The sequence below is a fragment of the Gigantopelta aegis genome, chromosome 13 (assembly GCF_016097555.1).
Source record: "Gigantopelta aegis isolate Gae_Host chromosome 13, Gae_host_genome, whole genome shotgun sequence".
In the NCBI taxonomy this organism is placed as follows: domain Eukaryota; kingdom Metazoa; phylum Mollusca; class Gastropoda; order Neomphalida; family Peltospiridae; genus Gigantopelta; species Gigantopelta aegis.
The window spans coordinates 30,366,150-30,378,950 of NC_054711.1; positions in this window are offsets into that span (position 1 = coordinate 30,366,150).

Sequence of the window (12,801 nt, forward strand, 5' to 3'; positions counted from 1 at the left end):
GCACTTTTGCAGTGACCCCATCGCACCCAACAAAAACATTATTTATAGAACAATAGAATATTGCACCACACTTGCACTGCCTTGACCCTATTTCTAAAAATAGAAGGCTCCTGATGTAGAACTCTCATAATGCTACCTTTTAAAAAGCCACTTTATTTCAAATACGCACTTTTACAGTGACCCCATCGAACCAAACAAAAACGCGGACGTTCCCGCCCAAATTTGAAAAAATGCCAGTCATCCTTTTTTAAAAAATGCCAGTCATCCACTCAGCACAATAGGTGCACTTCTTTTGTTCCAAAATCCATTATTCGCTCCACTGAACCGGAAAACCCAATTATACGCTCCACTGAACCGGAAAACCCAATTATACGCTCCACTGAACCGGAAAGACAATAGGTGCACATCCATTGTTGCGGATTGGGGACCCATTGTTCCGGAGGTGCATATCCATTGTATTGGAGGCGACTCCATTGTATTTCCTTTGTTGTCCCCGCTACGTACAAAATATACTACTCATACCCGCCTACGAAAGTGACGACGAAGAAGAAGATGATGAGGTAGAACCCTATCTGAAAAAAGTCAAGAGGATGCAGTCTTGCGATACGTGTGGTCTAGTCTTTAAAGACGGAAGCGACTTGCAGCGACACGTGAAAATGTGCGAAAAGGGAAATGAAAAAGAAGAAGAGCCGTCGCCCGACCTGGAAAACGAAGGCATTCGTCTCATGGTGGAACGTGAATTCGACATCAATCGTGACTATCTCCAAAGCAAGAGGAAACGCTACGAAGAAAAAAACATGTCCCAAGATGCCATTGAAAGGAACATGAAGACATTGCAATGGAAGTTATTTAAAGACACGTACTCTCGCTTTCTGACCTATATGCATTACTTTGACAAAGGTCCCAACACCAGGAAAATTTTACAGTTTGTGAATCCAGATAAAGATGTGAGACCACAGATTCGTTCTAAATTAAATCAGTATCGTTCATGGATCGGCGAATATTTGGATGAACAAGACGACGACGATACCGACGATGAGGAGGACGACGATGATGAAGAGAAATGAACACTCATATTATTCGCATGTCGCCCTTAAGGCCTCTCGATGTAACCCAATGTGTGTCCATTTCATGTGTAGTTGTCTCTAGAGAGACCAGTGATTGTAATTTAGAAAAAGAAAAAAAAAAAAAAAACCAAACCATTGCGGTTTTTTTTTTTTTTTTACTCTATGACTAGATTTGTGATTGGATATTTCTACCGCTACTTTATAGTAGCAAGAGCTGTGTGTACAAGACAGAACATACCACGACCTTTGATATACCAGACATAATACACTGGTTGGCTATAGCTTAATGGGCCACCGACGGGGATCGATCCTAGATCGATCACTGTATTTACCCATTTGGTAATTAAAAAGCCCTGTAAAAAGGCTTGTACTCTAGGGAAATACTTGTGTTTAAAATGCAGTTAAAAGATCATAGGTTAGGTTGGAGGGTTGAGTTGCAGTCACGCGTTCTTTCTTCAAAGCAATGGGGCTGGGGATGTTTCACACACACACACACACACACACACACACACACACACACACACACACACACCTTTCTTCCCTTAACAAACATCCCTTTCTTCTCCTTAACAAATATTCCTTTCTTCTCCTTAACGCATATGCCTTTCTTCTTAACAAACATTCCTTTCTTCGAGACAAATATGTCTTTCTTTCCCTATGACTAAAACAAAATACTAAAAATAAATATTTGTATTCAATTAATCTTTATTTTACGAGGAAGGAAATGTTTTTATTTACTCAACACATTTTATTTACGGTTATACGGACATATGGTTAAGGACCACACAGATATTGATTGAGGAAAGAAAGAAATGTTTTATTTAACGACGCACTCATCACATTTTATTTACGGTTATACGGACATATGGTTAAGGACCACACAGATTTTGAGAGAAAACCCGCTGTCGCCACTACATGGGCTACTCTTCCGATTAGCAGCAAGGGATCTTTTAGTTGCGCTTCCCACAGGCAGGATAGCACATACCACGGTCGTTGTCCAGTTGTGGAGCACTGGCTGGATATAGCCCAATGGGCCCACCGACGGGGATCGATCCCAGACCTACCGCACATCAAGGGAACACTGAGCTACGTCCCGTCCACACAGGGTTATTAGAGGATGCTTGTATTGGGTTCTGCTTGAACATAATAAATAAATAAACAAATAAATAAATAAATAAATAAAAACAAATAAATAAATAAATAAATAAACTAATTTAAAAAATAATAATAGAAAAAAAACAACTTCTACCACATGAGATACGAACGACGTACCTTTCACGCTCAAGTCGACTACGCTAACGACTGAGCTACCGAGACATTGGCAAAATCTGTCATTTAAACCATATATATGTGTGGGTGTGTGTGTGCTCGCGGGATGAAGCGACGAAATAGGTCAGTTCATAATAATCTTGTGAATGCGCTATCAGATAGTGTAGAACGAGAATTCCTTTTTTCACCTATTTCAATCATTTCGTCTTTCTGCCAGACTTTGAGAACTTAACTTCTAGAAGTTCCGTAGAGTATTTTATTTAGAGACTGACAACACAAGATACCATCACTTGCCGGATGTAAACAGTGATAACCATTCATCATTCAGCGCGCTAAAATTAAATACACTACCTCGCGTCGGGCAGTCCTTAGACGTGGTAGGTTAACGGCACCACTAGAGCATCTCGATTTATTAATCATCGGCTATTGGATGTGAAACATACTTCTGACAGTTTTAGAGAGGAAAACCCCCCTGCACTTTCCCATTAGTAGCAAGGGATCCTACAGACAGGATAGCACGGGCGTTGCTAAGTACGACGGATCGGGGTCGGGCTAAATAGGTCAGGATTAGACTAAGTAGGTCAGGGCCAGTAGGACGTTGCACACGGCACAGTAGTCCGTGACGTCATCAAGGTCAAGGCCAGTCTAAGTAGGTCAGGGCCAGTAGGACGAGGTCACGTGATGTCATCAAGGTCACGGAAAGTAGGTCAAGGTCACGGAAAGTAGGTCATGGGGCCCGGCAGGCCCTAATACTACTGATGTGCCAGGCCCCGAGGTCCACGGGCGCCGACTCCGGTGCAGCGGTCGATTTTACAGACCGCTCCCGTTGAGTCGGCACCAGGACTTGTTGTTGCGCCAGCTGTTAAGAGGAAGGCAACATCGCCGACCGCCCAGCCAGCCAAGGCCAAGCCACCAGCGCCGATAGTCACCCCCCACCCCGAGGAAGACGAGTGGACTGTTGCCGTCAACGGACTGAAGAAACATCTTCATCAGTACATGCAGGGGGACACGACGGACCCGAAGTCGCTTAGGGGCAGCTACCTCAACGCGGACTGGAGACCCATGGAGGACGGCAGCCAGTACGAACTGCACAACAAGGTGTTCGGCACTCACCACACCGTAGTCGTCACGCACAAGAGGGAGCAGACCTACAGTCAAGCCATACTTCACAGCAAGATGGACAACCGGAATCTGCAAAAATGATCCGAGCGGTCTGCGGCCCCGACTACGGTACGGTAGTTCGTACTTTGCGACAACGCCAACATCTGCTGCCGAACCTCCGGGATATTCCAGTTTCACCGACGTAGACCAACCTTACCTAGGTCAGGAGACCTCCTTTTGGAGGGCGTAGTTGGACTTTAAATTTTTCGGCCGCGGATGAAAATTCTTATGTTTATTTTATTTTTTTATTTTTTTGTAAATAGTCCAACGCATTTTACTTTGGCGCCAATTCAATTGCTCAAATCACTTTAAAAGCTTTTAGGCCGAGCATTCAAAAATACTTTTGGGTTTAATTTCTCAGTCCAGACATGTAAGTAGTAGGTGCGTCTGTTGGGTATCATGTATGCAAATGAGCTAGGTCACGTGATCTGTCCTGCGCTCTGATTGGTTGACCTCTAAGGGACGTGGCCTCTTCTGATTGGCTGACCTCTAAGCGTGGGGGCGTGGCCTAATGACGTCACGTTCATTGACCTCGTGGTCGTGCAGCTGGCTGACCTTTGAGCGTGGGGACGCTACTGGGTTAATGACTTGGACAGCTGTGGGAACCTGACCTCTGTGTCAGGAAACACCGGATGTTGGTAAGATTGATGGGTGTGCTAACCGTCGGGGGGTCCTTTGATGTACAGGAAACAGATGGTGCGGAAGTCGTTAATGACCCCTAGAGTGGTGTCGAATGATGGGTGCTTATTTAACTGTGACAGCTGTTTGATGTACAGGAAACAGATGGTGTGGAAGTCGTTAAGATGACAAGATGGATTTGACAGGTGTGGGCTGATTAAGGAGAACCCGTCAACGGGGAGTGGAACATTCCAGAGGAAAAACCCCAGGGTTTTACCAGATGTCGGGGAAAGGTTTGAAACGTGTCCATATAAGGCGTTGGCCATGAGTCATTTCAGAACGTGTTCAGACACGTCTTGAGTGGAGGTCTCTGTATAATGAGAAGCAGTCAACGGGGAGTGGAAAATTACAGAGGAAAATCCCCCAGGGTTTTGCCAGATGTCAGGGGAAGGTTTGAAACGTGCCCATATACGACGTTGGCCATGAGTCACCCCAGAGCGTGTTCAGACACGTCTTGACCTCGAGATAGCGTGAGGACGCTCTTCTGCTCGTTGCGAGCACAATTTCTTACAAAGTGTCAATAAACACCGGATGTTGGTCAGATTGATGGGTGTGCTAACCGTCGGGGGGGGTCGGGGGGGGGGGGGGGTCCTTTGATGTACAGGAAACAGATGGTGCGGAACTCGTTAATGACCCCTAGAGTGGTGTCGAATGACGGGATGCTTATTTAACTGTGACATCTGTTCGTTTTGACCATGAGTCATCCCAGAACGTGTTCAGACATGTCTTGACCTCGAGATAGCGTGGGGGTCTGACGTCACAAGAAATGCCCGAATCATTGCTGTAGTCGGTGGTTAAGACCGGGGTAGATACCGGGGTTCGAATCCGGGTATCAACTGGTCATCACCCAGCCTTTTCACTAGCCACAGGTGGCTGACGCGTGTCCAGGACAGCGTGCTTGAACCATAATTGAAATATGAGCACGGAAATAAGTTGAAATAGATACAAATAGTAAGCTTTGTTTTAAAAGTTTAAAAGTTTAACGACACCACTAGAGCACATTGATTTATTAATCATTGGCTATTGGATGTCAAACATATGTGGTACTTTTGAAACATAAAGACGATACCCCGCTACATTATAGTAGCAAGGGGTCCTACACCAGCCCGCATACAGGATAGCACTTACCACACAACTCCCACTGTCTTAGATATCCACAGATAGCTGGCGTGTGTGTGTGTGCGGGCGTGCTTAAACCTTAACGGGATAGAGTATTTCGTATTGCCAGACATTCGTAGAGGATGGCCCCCGAGACTTCATAACAAGATTAGCCAATGAGAAGGTTGCTAGTTTGTTTTGAAATACGACCTTCTTTCATATCTCGCAATGACCGCACGATGGTAATTTCAAAAAGAAACAGACAAAGCATTAATATTACATATGTATCACTATAAAATAAATACTGAATGTATACTCAAACGATATATACCATTTGAAGAATAACAAACACGGGGGTGTTGGTAGTGGCATTTAACGTAAGAGCAGATAATCTCTCTCACCCCCACATTATCCCCACTGTCTTAGCCACAGATAACTGGCGTGCGCGCGTTTAAACCTTAATGGGATAGAGGTACGGAAAAATAAATATAACCTCATAGTTTGAAACTTTATTTCAACATTAATCACTTCCCACTGAGACATGTGTAGCTAGATCTCTTAAAATACAGAAAATTATATCGTCTGCTATAGATACGTAATGAGAAACACACGCGGCTCACTTCCAAGTATAACTTTCTTACTACGCTGTGGCTGAAATATGATACCCCTGAAGCTACAAGCAAATGCTTTATTTAACGGCGCACCGAAGCTTACAAAGTCGAGTTTAATTTCCCGGGTTATTTTTAGCGAAGCAGCCGATATTTTTCAAAGACAGAAAGAAATACAGTGGAAAAAGCAGATACACTTATTCGATGGCCAGTAGGGGGAAGAAAGGAATGTGCGTAACAACCCAGCCCATTACAAACATTAATAAAGGAATGTATAGACGGCTTAATTGTTAAGGAAAGAAAGGAATATGCGTGCGTGCGTGTGTGTGTGTGTGCGTGTGAAACACCCCAGCCCATTGCTTTGAAGAAAGAACGTGTGACTACAACTCAACGTTCCAACGTAACCTATGATCTTTTAACTGCATTTGAAACACGAGTATTTCCCTAGAGTACAAGCCTTTATAGACAACCAGTGTATTGTCTGGTATGTGCTGCCCTGTACACACAGCTCTTGCTACTATAAAGTAGCGGAAGAAATATCCAATCACAAATCTAGTCATAGAGTAGAAAACACAAACAACAAACGCAGAGAGAGAGAGAGAGAGAGAGAGAGAGAGAGAGAGAGAGAGAGAGAGAGAGAGAGAGAGAGAGAGAGAGAGAGAGAGAGAGATGGGTAAATACAGTGGTCGATCTAGAATCGATCCCCGTCGGTGGTCCAATAGGCTATAACCAACCAGTGCATTATGCCAAGGGTCGTGGTATGTGCTGTCCTGTACATACATCCCTTGCTACTATAATGTAGCGGTAGAGACTGACATTCAATCACAAAACTAGTCATGGAGTAAAACACACAAAAAACAAACGTAATGGTTTGGGTTTTTTCATTTTATTTCTAAATGACAAATCACAAACTACACATATATAAAATGGACACACATTGGGTTACATCGAGACGCCTTAAGGGCGACAACTACACACACATATATATATATATATATATATATATATATATATATATATATATATATATATATATATATATATATATATATATATATATATATATATATATATAAAATGGACACACATTGGGTTACATCGAGATACCCCAAGGGTGACAACTACATACAGTAGAATCTCATTGGCTCGAACATTGTCGGTGCATCAAAGTCTGTTCGACCCATCGGGTAGTTCGAACCGTGCATTCGGCCGTTGTCGGGTGCTTCTGTAACACAAAAATCATTCGGACAACCTCGCATGCTATATGTTATATATATATATATATATATATATATATATATATATATATATATATATATATATATATATATATATATATATATATATATATATATATATATATTGGGTTACATCGAGAGGCCCTAAAGGGCGATATGTGAATAATATGAGTGTTCATTTCTCTTCATCTTCGTCCTCATCATCAGTATCATCACCATCGGTATCGTCGCCGTCTAGTTCGTCCAAATATTCGCCGATCCACGAACGATACTGATTTAATTTAGAACGGATCTGAGGTCTCAGATCTCTTTTCGGATTCACAGACTGTAGAATTTGTCTCGTGTTGGGGCCTTTATCAAAGTAATGCATATAAGCCAGGAAGCGAGAGTACGTGTCTTTAAATAACTTCCATTGTAAAGTCTTTATGTTTCTTTCGATGGCATCACGATTGATGTCGAATTCACGCTCGATCATGAGACGTATGCCTTCGTTTTCCAGATAGGACGACGGCTCCTCTTCTTCATTTCCCTCCTTGCACGTTTTAAATCGTAGATGTCGCTGCAAGTCACTCCCGTCTTTAAAGACCAGACCACATGTATCGCAAGACTGCATCCTCTTGACTTTTTAGAGATAGGGCTCTACCTCATCTTCTTCTTCGTCGTCACTTTCGTAGGCGGGTATGCCTGGTAGTTTTCTCTTGAATGCGTTACTTTGCATGATTTGCACGTAGAGCTCTTTCTCCAACGGTGGTTGAAACTCTTCGCCGTTACGTTCGTGCTTTTATACCATTCGGACGGCCCCGTCTCTAAACCATTAGGTTGAAGGCGCCAATGTTCGGGCGTGGTCGGTTTCAAGTCCACCAAGAGATGTCCGTAGGGCCTGTGGGTAGCTTCCTCAAACCGTTGCATGAAATGACGAGTATTTCCAGGATACATCTGCTGTGCCAAGGTTAGGACTTGCTGCTTGTCGATGGGGTTGTTGAACAGTGCCAGGTAATGACAGTTTCTTCTATGTGTCGGGTCTTTGCTGCTATAGAGGTTCTGGTTGATAGCAATCACCGAGAGGTTTCTGTGGTGACTTCCTTCCGTGAACAGATCGGTGATACGAGAGTCTTTTCCAGCTGTAGACATCAGGTCATCCAACACGATGAGATTTCTGACTCTGGGATCCAAATAACGATCTGGGATCCAAATAACGATCCTTTTCCAAATTCTCGGGTATGCCTTGAACAAATTTTACTCGAGCAACCATTTCGATCGTATCATAGAGAGGTTGCCATCGTTTGTAGAGCCAGTTGATGCGCTGGGGAGGCGGGTGGATTTTACCATCCCGTAGCATTTTGTACAACAACAATGTTTTTCCACACGACGTGGGTCCCGACACGAACGGATGTAACAATTTTAAGGGCTGCTGCTGCTGCTGCTGCTGCTGCTGGGAAGGCTTATTGTCAGATTCCAAGAGTCCATGTTTATTTCGTACGTGTCGAGTTAGGTCGTGGGTCCAAACATAATTTTTTTCGCAAATGTGACACTGATTCATGATGTTGACTGTGACGTGAACTGGCGATGTTGAAACTGCCATGCCCCCTTTTATAGTCTTCTCAGAAATGCTTGTGCCGTTTTTGCCCAGTCTGCTCTCGTCGTTTCTGTTCCACGCCGCGCTGTTCTCGTTTCCGTTTCTGCTCGGCCTTGGCTTGTTCTACCACCTGTTGCGTTGGGGAAACCATGACGACTTTAGGTGTCGGGTGTTTGTTCTGTTCCTCTTTTTCCTTTTTTCCAAGTGGGATCGTAGAGTTCTAGACATCGATCCACGCTGTACATCATCTGACTTTTCCCACCACGCTGCACTGGAAAATGAGGCTGAAGTTTGCCTTGGGCTTGCAACTTGTAAAAGCGGGTCCACTTGTCCGCGTCGGGAACGTACAACTTGTACTGGTCTGACATGTTGTGCCTCTGAAGGTTCTATCTCAAATGACGATGTTACCCATTGCCGTTTTATTTATACTCTCTATAATTTCGCGTACGCGCACAGAGATTACATTTTGTGTGATACGTATGGTCCATATCCCCCATCCCAAAGAATAACTCGTGCACGGCTCAGGGCCACTCTCAGCGCCACAGGGTCACACTCAGGGCCACACTTAGGGCCATACTCAGGGCCACGTTCAGGGCCACACTCAGGGCCACACACGGGGCCACACTCAGAGCCACGCACAGGTCCACACGCGCACACACACACACACACACACACACACACACACACACACAAGTCACCCTTACATTAATAACAAACAAAACGTGTTATTCACATGTTTATTTTACAAAACGAAAAGTAGCACACACGTGTTTAATTTCTCAACACATTAATAACAAACAAAACGTGTTATTCACATGTTTATTTTACAAAACGAAAAGTAGCACACACGTGTTTAATGTCTCAACACATTGTTAATGTAGGGACATCTTGGGGACAGCCTGTAATGTTCCATCACTGGATCGACCATCTTCTGCCATCTGTAGGTGCGTAGTCCACAACAGTAGCAGACGACGGCATCGTGGTCTCCCGTGTAGAAGAAACCGGCCTTGGCGAGTTCCCTCGGTTTCTGGCGCAACAATATGGGCCACCACCCAAACGTGCAGAGTCGTCTGTAGAATCTTCTCATTTCGGGTCGATGACAGAACAAGTAATGTCTCAAAAGACCATCGCCATCGGCGTCGTAGGCATCATCATCGTAGGGAGTCGAGTCCGTTTCTCGAGCAGCATCCGTCTGATCCATGGGTTCTTCGTCCACGATTTCGACGGGTTCACGGATATCCGTGGGTTCTTCGTCCACAATTTCACCGGGTTCACGAGCAGCGTCCGTTTGATCCGTGTCATTTTCTTCTGGTTTGGTAGCCACTCTTTTGCATTGGATCGTGTGTCTTTCAGAACATTTGCATACCAAGACATCGTCACCGCTGCTGCTACAACTGCTGTTACTACTGCTGTCCATTCTCGAATATTCCGATGCCATCTCTGGAGCGCACGTCTTCACTCTACAATGGTCGACTGACGAATGATGAACAGCTCTAAATCTAAGGTTTATATGCACAATGTCTGAGCATGTCCAAACACGTCGTGTGGGTTTTCCCGTGACGTCACGGAACATGTCTGGACACGTCTAATATCTCGGATTGCATTTCGAACACTCTATGGCACCCGTCAGATTTTGATGATCTTCTCGTAAGTGGCACGGTATGACGTCTCTCAGTTCAGGCACAAAGTCGTAGATAGTGTCGAAACATTTCTGGAGCTCTGCCCACTGTTCGACAGTCAGTCAAACGCAACGACGGGAAGGTTTTAGTTCTTGATCACAATACCACCACTGACGAATATCCACACCTTTGTAAATGGTCTCGACGTAGATGTTCCCACCAATATGCTGCGGTACACTCGATTCTCGTTTGAAGGTGGCCAGTTCTAACCACTGTTTCATCGTCAGAGAAACGCCTTTCTTGGTGGGAAAAAGTTTTCCACGGTCCTCGTCGAACTGACGAACGTGAATGGCAATGTCCCCCTTCCACAGTTTAGCCACGACGTAGACGTTACCGCCGAGGTCTAGTTTGCATCTCGTTTCGTTTTCTTCGTTTTTGACACTGCCCTCTGTAGTGCTTCTGTTATATCCCGATGCCATTTTCTTCTTTCCAAGTACAGCGCAATCAGACACAGGAACGTAAGTATACGTCTTCTCTCTAGCAGTGTCGTTGAGCGAATGGCAAGCGTCCTGAATATGGGTTTTGTATAGCCCCCACGGTAGCGTCCCCACGCTATCTCGAAGTCAAGACGTGTCTGAACACGCTCTCTGGGGTGACTGATGGCCAACGTCGTATATGGACACGTTTCAAACCTTCCCCCGACATCTGGCAAAACCTTGGGGATTTTCCTCCGTAAGTTTCCACTCCCCGTTGACTGTTTCTCATTATGCAGAGACCTCACTCAATACGTGTCTGAACACGTTCTGGGATGACTCATGGCCAACGCCGTATATGGACACGTTTCAAACCTTTCCCCGACATCTGGTAAAACCCCTGGAATTTTCCACTCCCCGTTGAGTGGTTCTCCTTAATCAACCCCCACCTGTCAAATCCATCTTGCCATCTTAACGACTTCCACAACATCTGTTTCCTGTACATCAAACGGCTGTCACAGTTAAATAAACACCCCATCATTCGACACCACTCTATGGGTCATTAACAACTTCCGCACCATCTGTTTCCTGTACATCAAAGGACCCCCCCCGACGGTTAACACACCCATCAATCTTACCAACATCCGGTGTTTTCTGACACAGAGGTCAGGTTCCCACAGCTGTCCAAGTCATTAACCCCATTAAAGTAGCGTCCCCACGCTTAAAGGTCAGCCAGCTGCACGACCCCGAGGTGCACTGAACGTGACGTCATTAGGCCACGCCCCCACGCTTAGAGGTCAGCCAATCAGAAGAGGCCACGCCCCTTAGATGTCAACCAATCAGAGCGCAGGACAGGTCACGTGACCTAGCTCATTTGCATACATGATACCCAAGTGCCGTACCTACTACTCATGTATAGGATCAGTAGGTTTTTTACTTCAGGACTTAGGTCTTTGACCAACCACCAAATTTTTTATTCCAAATTCTGCCCACCCCAAACTTACCCCTACCTCCTCCTGGCCCGGACTTAGTCACTGGCGAAAGTCAGAGATTAAGCCCGTGACAGGCGTGCATGAAGCTTTTGTGGCATAGACGCACGTAAAAACTTTACCCGAACCTGAACCCAGCTCTCAGCCGAAGATGACATTTACCGCTAAGCAGCTCGAAGTCGCGCCCTGCTCTGTTGATCTCCCCCAACTGCTGGGGTCGATGATCCAGAGTTTGGGTGCTCCACCGGTGGCGGTTCCTTCGCCGCCACCGACGCCGAAGACACCGTCCCCGCCGCGACGCAGACCGGCCAACCCTCATCACATCGAAGTGGACCCGCCGGCCAGCCCTGACTCTCCAGAGCCCACTGTTCGACACCCCCATCCGCCGACCCTTTTAAGGGCCAATCTTATGGCGCCGTTGGAAGGGATCGAACCGGTGGTCGCACCCAGACCCAGCGCAGAGAGACGCCGACCAGCTGGCAAGCTAGACACGGCCACAGCAGCGGCAAAATTATATGTTTTTTTGCCCTATGCGATCTCAGCGAAGTCGATATAGGCGACATGGTTATCATCTAGTATGTGGAATTTTCTGTCTGGACAAAATGTGGGTAAAATCTAACGAAAAATAAAGGTAGGAGAGCAATTTTTCGTAATTGTTAACATTTTGGTTAGGACTTTAGGTTCGTATAGGTCAATCACCATAATTCTTTTGGACGTAACGCTAACAAATTACTTCAACTTTTCGGCTTAATTCTCCTAAGAAATTTCAAAATTTCAAAATTTACCGCCGCCTCATTCCGCCTTACCTCGGTCCACCAACACCCGGTCTTTTGCGCCCCTTCAGTGCTTAAATCGTAAGCGATAAGTCCGCCTTCCCCTCCCCACCCCTTCGCAAGCACTTGGAGGGGGATTGTAAGAAACAAACAATATATAATAAAATTAAAACTGTCGCACTTTAGGGGGGGGGGGGGGAGGGCCCCTTAACCCCCTCCCACCCCCACACAGATCCGCGTCTGTATGGTACA